The following is a 10,000-nucleotide window of genomic DNA, read 5'->3' on the forward strand; positions in this document are numbered from 1 at the left end:
GATTGACATCTGTGATTATCACACTGCCACCACTCGATCCATTTACAGAAGTAAACCGTTCCATTACATCTATCAGTAATATCGTATATATCGAGAAAAAAATTGTTGTTCACGCTCGTAAAATGGTTGTATAGAAAAAATTTGTGGATGGACCCTTCGATTTTCCATTACCTAGAGACCCGGTATTCTGCTGAAAGCAGTAACTTCAGTAGTTCGTACATCCTACACGAAATAGAACCAATCCAGTGTTGGAGGAGGTTCTTATTGAGACGTCGTACTATCAACTAAGACGCAGCGGATTTCTTCAGAAAAACTCTGCAAATTTTTTAAAGAACTTATATATCTGAATAATTGGGAGCTCATCTTACAAAAACATGTTATCTTGTTTTTATCCCTGGCTTCTCCGATTGTTTATACTATTCGTACCAGAAATCTAACGAAACTCTTAATTTCATCCATTGGCATTCTGCCATACCAGACATAAGCTTCCAAATATCTCACTGAGAATTTTTAAACCTTCGGCTAATGAACGGATTTTCCGTAATGCATCACAATACTAAATTGAAGGTTTAGTCAGATGTGGCTTTAAAAGATAAAACTTTTAGACCACAGCATTGATACTTCCCTACTTCATAAAAATATAAAAAGAAACTTTACCTGGTACAACCCCCGTTCGATATTACCATAGCTAAGGCGGCGAGCTGGCAGAAACGTTAGTACGCCGGGCGAAATGCGTAGCCGTATTTCGTCTGCCGTTACGTTTTGAGTTCAAATTCCGCCGAGGTCGACTTTGCCTTTCATCCTTTCGGGGTCGATTAAATAAGTACCAGTTACGCACTGGGGTCGATATAATCGACTTAATCCGTTTGTCTGTCCTTGTTTGTCCTCTCTGTGTTTAGCCCCTTGTGGGTAGTAAAGAAATAGATATTACCGTAGCTACATAATTAACTAAATCGCATTGAAATTGTAAAAAGCACTTCTCTTCAAATTATACATAAGTTCTGATCCTTATAAAAAAAATGCTGTCATCCACTACTTCGACTGCAATTTAGCATATTCTTACACATCTAAACTTAATAAACAGTACAAAGCAACACCGCAACCTCTGTAATTTCATTGATATCAACAACTACCATCTAAAATCTAACAGTTTGTCTAAGGTTGTTGTGTACTACCGCGAATATCATGCGTGAGTATTGCCTTAAGCCCTTTTAAATCTAGGTTTCATTCTTATATACATGTCTTCAAGAAATCCGGACAAGAGCAAACAAACTTATTTAGCTTCATTCACCTGGTCACTAAAGGAAAATCTAATACCTTTTCACCTGAAATGTAATATTGCTGTTAATGCTAAAACATACACTGAATATGATAACCTCTGCAATTTTTGCACCATATAGATCGATCACGTGGAAGTGGTATAAAATGAAAACTGTTTACAGGATATGGACCGGTTTTAAGTATAAAAATACAGACATCATATCCGTCTAGCAGGAAGAATATTTATAGTATTCGCTTCCACTACTGAACGTATGAAGAGAATAATTCTAATTTTGAATTTAGTAGTTATAATAGTTTGTATCAGATTCTGTATTTCACAGATTCAGAGACATATACGAAGCGTTCTGTGGATTCGATAATTGACCAGTCAATGTTGTAGCTATGACTGCCATTGTCTGTCACATTCCAGACGTATTAGAGACCATTGTTGTACCATCTTTTCTTTTCTTGTCCGAACGAAAATTTATGCTGACCATATCTAAATTTCAAAGAATCTACTGTAAGACGTATAGCATAATTAGTGTTGTTACTGGTTGAGACCTGAGCACAGCATGCAGCACTATTTTGGTGAAATCTACTGTGCAGTGGACAGGTGTTGGCAGTGAGGCAATTGCAATATAGGGACGAATCTTGTGCTTGTGCATGATCATTTTTTTTCGATTTCTAGCTAACAAAGATTTAAAAAATCGTCAGTACATTTGCAATTCACCTTAACGTTATTCCCCCTTTTTGTTTCACCTGTATCACGGCCGTTTTATATTTTGACATATTTTATTATTTTCTATAATCCGTTATACATGTATATGTGCCTGTCTATTTATATTCTATGTTATATCAACACTCATTTCATTCGTAATTTATGCTAGTACTCACACACAACTATGTGCCTAAACTTATACACATATTTATGTTTTTATGGTTGCGAATATTTGCACGTGCTCATGTTCGTTACTTTCCAAGCACGCATGCACAAATTTGTGCTTCGTTATTTGCCTGCAATTCCCATATGTATCTCTGCATCTTTATAAATTTACATTCAGATAACAAGTAGATTCTTCTAGACATTGTCCTCACGAAGCTGCAATCCTATACGGCTGTATATATACTGATATATTCCCGTTCTAGTAGTGGCGGGGAACACAAGCCATATGTGTTAGCGTTCTAACATCCGTTCCTGAATGTGTATACATTTATACGATCGAACGTGCACAAGTGCGTACACAATCACACACACACACACACACACACATATATATACACACACACACACACACACACATATATATATATATATATACACACACAGATATAAGCATATATACATCTATTTATATATGCATCCGTTCATATACACATCCATTCATCCCTCTCTCCCTCCGTCCATCCATTCATACATACATACATACATGCATACATACATACGTATGTGTGTAATTAATGGTAAAGAATGAAGATTCTACGAGGGAATTCAAAGGTGTAACATAATCCGAGTAAGTGCAAAGACGATCCGTGAATCAGGTTCTCCAAACCATCGTCGGAGGAACGTGTAAGGTCCGCATGGCCGTGCGACAATAAGTGAAACGGTGACGAACAGCAACTTCAAGAAGAAAACCAGAAACGAACACAACAAAAGTCAAATGGACGTCCAGAGTGAAGTATTATTTTGACGCCCCGTCAGACAAATATATTCACTGAGCACGTCCATTTGGCTTTCGCTGTTTTTCTATTTGTTCTTCAAGTCGCCGTTCAACACAGGACCGCATCACACACATGTATATATATATATATGTTTATACATACATATGTATGTGTGTGTGTATAAATATATCTTTTTTGCATATGATTATTTATGCACGTGACTATGCGTGCATGCATTTGTAATTTATGTAAATATATGCATGTGTTATGACTGCATTTAAATTTTATATGAATACAATTATATTTGTATGTATGTATGTGAGAACGCTTAATTTCTCGCCAAAACTTCTATTCGTGTATATTTGTAAATGTATATCAACTACAGAATGCCTGAGTGTATATGTATATAGTCACACATATATGTATATAACTACTTATGTAATTATTGATCATGTATATATATATATATATATATATATATACACCTCTCTCTTTATAAATATCCTAGAAATTTCACACTGCCTTGGCTTTGTTGTCTCATTTAATTCAACATACACACACACACATAAATATATATATATGTATTCAACATATATGTAAATATATATATATACATACATATCTATCTATCTATCTATTTATCTCTCTCTCTATATATATATTCATATATGTTTGTATGCGTGTGTGTATGTATAAATACATACTGATTGTTTTGTTAACTCGAAATAAGAACTAAGGAAAAATACTCAATAACACAGTTTTCATGAAAAGGCAAATGTAATGTTGGAACTAACATTTACTTCTAGTGATGTGAGCAAATAAAATTGAATGAATTTACGATACATATATGACGAAGGGAAAGAATCATTAGCTTATCCTTTCATCCTTTCAGGGTCGATAAATTAAGTACCAGTTGCGTACTGGGGTAGATCTAATCGGCTGGCCCCCTCCCCGAACTTTCGGGCCTTGTGCCTAGAGTAAAAAACAAAATAAATAAACTCAGGTACGAAAATTAAGGAGTGCAACTCCGAGATTTAATTATTATACTCTTTTTAGGATCACAAGACAGCTGTCAAGTACACTTCATGGGAATAATCTCGATGCATCGCATCACTAAAAACTCAGAATGTTAACTGAATTTTTGAAGTTAGGTCTCGTCTTCACTAAATGGCTTGTCTTGTCACGTAATTTCCCATTTTTGAAAGATATTCCAGAGCTATAGGTACCATATTTGTTTGGTTTGTAATGTATTAATAGTGCCTAGTGAGGAGGTTACAAGTGTTTATCACTATCAGTATCAGAATAATATTTCTATTGTTTGATTTAAGGTGAGTCAACAATAACGATTACCTCACACGCCATTTGTAGAAGGGCAGAAGTACCATCGAAGTAGTCAACCACCATCTGTTACCTGTCAGGTTTGTTATTCTGCTGACAATGCCCCTTTGTGGCATTGCACAATAGCAATTAAGCCGAGAAATCAAATACATTAGCTATAAGCTTGAAATTGTTGAATATGCTAAACAGCACGGCAACCAGGCAGCTGAGCCCACAATGTGGGCTGCCACCAACCAAATATAAAGAAAAATATAAATAAAAATAATAGAAAATAACATTTAAGAAAGCGAGAATGAAAATACGCAATTTTTTTTTATCAAAAAGAAACAAAATTCTCACAATCGAGAAAGCCTTGAAGTTATAGATACATAGTCAAGGAAGCCTAGGTTATACACTTATCACAAACGCAAGGAGCTACATTATAGCTACCTGAGCGACGGAGGAAGGGGTTTGCAGTCTTCACAAAGATGATAATGTGTGAGGTAAAGAGTCTGGCAGAAAAGAAAAATATTCAGCAGAAGAATTTGTAAGATCTTCCTTTTGGTGCTACAGTTTCGTGAAGAGCTAGAATCTTTGCGTAAAAATAGTGACCAGGATTTCACTGGTGATGCCTAAAGGGAATGAAAATAAATCTTAAAATTTCACTAAAAAATGTAGACAACATCCTGAAGGAAATTATTAACAATTAGACAAATGGATAAAACGTCGTCGACAGAGGTATTGTAAGATAAAGAATTATTGAAACTGGTGGAGCAAGACGACTCAGAGTGAAAAATACCAACTAAGCTGTTGTTTAGTTGACAACTTCAGCTCTATCTATCTATCTATCTATCTATCTATCTATCTATCTATCTATCTATCTATCTATCTATCTATCTATCTATCTATCTATCTATCTATCTGTCTGTCTGTCTGTCTATTTATCTATCCATCTATCTATCTGTCTATTTGTCTATCTATCTATTTATCTATTTATTTGTCTATCTATATATTTATTTATCTATCTATCTATTTGTCTATCTATCTATCTATCTATCTATCTATCTATCTATCTATCTATCTATCTATTTATCTATCTATATATATATATATATATATATATATTAACATACATACGTAACACATATACATATGTATAGCTATACATGTACTAACACACACACACACACACATTATATACCACAATGACCTTTTTGTGTGCACAGTTTGTGACAGGCCATGCCTTTCATTTTCTGGGCGCAAATCTCATGAAAAACGAACCTCCACCAACTATTCTGCCTATATTTCAATACCATGTATGCCATGAAATCTACAAAACTAACGGAAGCTTCAAAAGAGATTTTAAGATCCACAAAGATCAGAACTTAACTGCAGCTGTTGGTGGTCTAAATCAGATACGCAATCTATGTGGGTGTTTTTTCAATACATCGTCTGGTTTAAAAAGCCACATCAGACGCCATGATGGATCTTAGGTATAAATACAGGAGGTGGTCAGACTCTGCATAAGGAGTAGACAACCAACCATATATATATATATATATATATAACATACATACGTAACACATATACATATGTATAGCTATACATGTACTAACACACACACACACACACATTATATACCACAATGACCTTTTTGTGTGCACAGTTTGTGACAGGCCATGCCTTTCATTTTCTGGGCGCAAATCTCATGAAAAACGAACCTCCACCAACTATTCTGCCTATATTTCAATACCATGTATGCCATGAAATCTACAAAACTAACGGAAGCTTCAAAAGACATTTTAAGATCCACAAAGATCAGAACTTAACTGCAGCTGTTGGTGGTCTAAATCAGATACGCAATCTATGTGGGTGTTTTTTCAATACATCGTCTGGTTTAAAAAGCCACATCAGACGCCATGATGGATATTAGGTATAAATACAGGAGGTGGTCAGACTCTGCATAAGGAGTAGACAACCAACCATATATATATATATATATATATTGTTACGGTTGGCTAAGTGCATTTCTGGTGACCCACATTGGAATTATGGTTCCGGCATGTCTGGGCGAAATGTGACAGTCTTTTGTCTAATGGAGGACTAATGGGTTTTGGAATGACCTGTGACCTCGTGTGGTTGATAAGAGGGTCAGTGAGAAGTGAAAGAAGAGGAAGACAGATTAAGGGCTGAGAGCAAATAGAGATAGGGTATAAGCAGTAGGGGACGGATGGAGAGGCTAAGAGACAGCAGGCGATGTAGATAGGGTATAAGGACCAGGGCAGTTAGAAAGGGTAAGAGCGATATAGACAGAGGGAGATGAGGGGAGTGGAAGAAGGACAGAGACGAAGTGAGGTCTGGTAATTCGCAGTTGGTCGTCAAGAAGGACGGATCTGGGTAGTTGGTGGTTGGTCGTCAAGAAGAGCAGTCGTTGAGCGGTCGTCGAAGAACACAGACGGATCTTGCAGTCGCTGGCCGGTCCTCGAAGAAGACAGACGGACCTTGGATTTAAGGAGCAAGCGTTGGAATTCTTAGGAGCAAGTTGGATGCGAGAAAGCTTGGCGGCACAGAAGGGAATTAGCAGTATTCAGAGGAATTAGCAGTATTGAGAGGAATGGGACACTGGCAGATTCAATTAGGAATTGAGGTATGTGTTTGTGCATTGATATGTGTCACGGTGTATTGAACAGTGAAAAGAACAGTCAAGGACTCTGTCGATGTGGTCGATAAAGGACATTGTGAAGAAGAAGAGTAAAGGACTTGTTGATTGTGATGTTTAGGAAGAGACTTTAAAGAACTGTTGTCTTGGGACGTGTACTCTTGAAATGCTGTTGTATTATGCGTTGATCTATTGCATGATGTATTGAGTAGTCACGTGCATGTTTCCTTTAAATGCTTTGATGTATCTTGATGTTGTAACAATTGTAATTGTCGTATAAACTGTTGTTTGAATATAAGCCAGTGTCTCCGTTGCCTCTGTGCCTCTCTTTGGGTTGTATCTCTCGGGTTGTGCCTCTGTATCTCTGTGCTGTTGAGGATGTGGCAGTATCTATCTGTATCTCCTCTCTCCGCCTCTCTTTGGGTTCCGTGGCGAACTAGTGGGCCGTTCGGGCGAGCGACGACGGGGGATTCCGTAACAATATATATATATATATATATAGTCCGCAGATGAGATCCAGAGATTCTCATTATAGAATTTTGGGTGAAAGTAGAACACCCCTATTGGTTGGCCCCTAACGGACTGTACTACAATATATATAGACATACGCAGAAAGTCATTTGAGCAGTGTAAAAGCTAAGTGTTGCGTATTGTCGAGGGTTATTATCTATTTCTTTACTACCCAGAAGAGGCTAAATACAGAAAGGACAAACAAAGACAGACAACCGGATTAAGTCGATTATATCGACCCCAGTGCGTAACTGGTAGTTATTTAATTGACCCCGAAAGGATGAAAGGCAAAGTCGACCTCGGCGGAATTTGAACTCAGAACATAACGGCAGACGAAATACCTATTTCTTTACTACCCACAAGGGGATAAACACAGAGAGGAAAAAACAAGGACAGACAAACGGATTAAGTCGATTATATCAACCACAGTGCGTAACTGGCACTTATTTAATCGACCCCGAAAGGATGAAAGGCAAAGTCGACCTCGGCGGGATTTGAACTCAGAAAGTAGTGGCAGACAAAATACCACTAAGCACTTCGCCCGGCGTGCTAACGTTTCGGCTAGCTCACCGCCATCGAGGGTTATTACCAATATCATGAGCAGAACGATTTGCAAGGACATTATTATTATTATTATTATTATTATTATTCCGTTATATCGTACGTCGAATGTGCGATATAACAGAAGACACTAGTGCTCAAAAAAATTGAAACGTAGACCCCAAAGTGTTTACAGGGGATCGATTCCACGGGGTAAAAAGTGGGTATAAGAGGGGTTATATTGGACAGATAAAGAGGCAAATATGTAATCCGCATAATTGCCTCTACATACACATATATAAATGTGTGTACGCATGCATACATCCCCATACACGCACATATATATATACATACTTGTGTGTACACATACTACAGCCATATCTGCACGAAAATGTTAAATACGTCCTGTTGACTATTTCAGTCACACACACACACACACATATATATACAAACACATACACACATACATATATATATACGAAAATACACACATACATACGTGTATATATCTACATCTGTATATATATACACGCACGAAAATACACACATATACATACATGTATATACACACACACGCACACATATTCCATTACTTATTCAAAACTATTTGTAATACTTCGTTCCTCGTCTGAGTTTCCTGAATTTACAAAACTTCCGTTCTCTCCAATCTTTAAACGAAAACCAATGCTAAAGGTGTTCCGGTTCTCGTCCATCAAAGGGAAGCGAGACTGACGAATGCAGCGTCCAAACTTTAGTTGGAGAAAGTAAGGTCACAGCCTATCAATAATCTCTACATTATACAGCAAAGGTCATTGTGGCGATCTGGAACCGACCAATACTGTTTTAGGCGTCGGCATCGGAAGTCGTAGTGTAGACGAGTTCTTTGGACAATTTGCAGAAATCATGTCGACAGTGGGGTACCGAACTTATGCACAACTAATTTGTCCTAAATTAGATATGTCATCTATTATAATTTTCTTCTCTCAGTAACTTATTTCAGGCATGGAATTGCGTCTCCAGTATTTATTTTTTCGATTCTTTTTCTTTTTGCTGAACTGTCATGTTACAGAAGCATAAAGAAATCAATACCGGATGTCATGCAGTGGTGGAAAGTAAACACAAGCACACACACACATGTGCGCGCGCGCACATATATACGATAGACTTCTTTCAGTCTCTGTCTACTAAATCCACTCACAAGGCTTTGGTTGGTCTGGGACTTGTACATGATGCCACACAGAAGAGTGAACCCAAGACACATGGTTGAGAAGTTTGGGGAATAAGATACTTTGGTGTTTATGGTATATGATCTATCATTCATGAGATGGAAAATATAGTAATTTTAATCATTTAGAAATAGAATGTGAATAAGGCATGTGAGACTGAGTATGATGCCGACAGTTCGACAACAGCTCGTGATGTCTTTCTGGATTACTGGACCATTTCAGCAAGTATAATCTTTGCAGTTGCTTCTGCGCAAAGATGATCTTAAAGATCTACAGATTCATGGAGTAGCTTGACAAGTTAAAATTAGGTTTAGTTGCAATATCCAGGAACACGTTCTGTATGAAAATCAGACAGTTATATTAGTACTAATATATAATTAGTGGCGTGTACCAAAAAATTGTGATTACCGTATTTTGACATGAATAAGGAACTCACTTTTGTTAAAAATTAGGTTAAAAAATACGGGAGTTTCTTATACATAGATAGTATTATAATCCCCTACAAAAACGTTTTTCCATATTTTGAGACCCCAAAATTAAGGGGTTTTTATACACGAAGGTTCCTTAAAAGCATTAAAATATAGTAATTCCAATTAAATCCTTCGCTGATTCATCAAATTTTTTAAATTCCTCTTGCTCTTCGAAATAATTTAACCATCATAAATTTACTTCTCCTCTATATTCTCCAAACAGCCGTCATCATTCTGCAGAGCTTCAAGCCGAGTATCAACTGTAACAAGCTTACCAGTCTTGGAGAAGGTTGGGGCAATGAAATTGCAGCTAAAATCTGAAATGTAACAGAAGACAGGAACTTCTATGTTCATGTGCA

At 36.9% G+C, this 10,000-nt stretch overlaps 1 long non-coding RNA gene across 2 annotated transcripts in view; it reads left to right on the forward strand.

Annotated features, from left to right (window-relative positions):
- Positions 1-10,000, forward strand: part of LOC118765782 — a 94,070-nt gene that overhangs the window by 71,620 nt on the left and 12,450 nt on the right. For both annotated transcript variants that reach the window (XR_005001659.1, XR_005001660.1), the window contains one exon: positions 9,865-10,000. This exon is cut by the window's right edge and continues 4 nt beyond it. This is a non-coding gene — a long non-coding RNA (uncharacterized LOC118765782). The remainder of the gene's footprint in view (positions 1-9,864) is intronic.

The sequence above is a fragment of the Octopus sinensis genome, linkage group LG13, assembly GCF_006345805.1.
Source record: "Octopus sinensis linkage group LG13, ASM634580v1, whole genome shotgun sequence".
Lineage (NCBI taxonomy): Eukaryota > Metazoa > Mollusca > Cephalopoda > Octopoda > Octopodidae > Octopus > Octopus sinensis.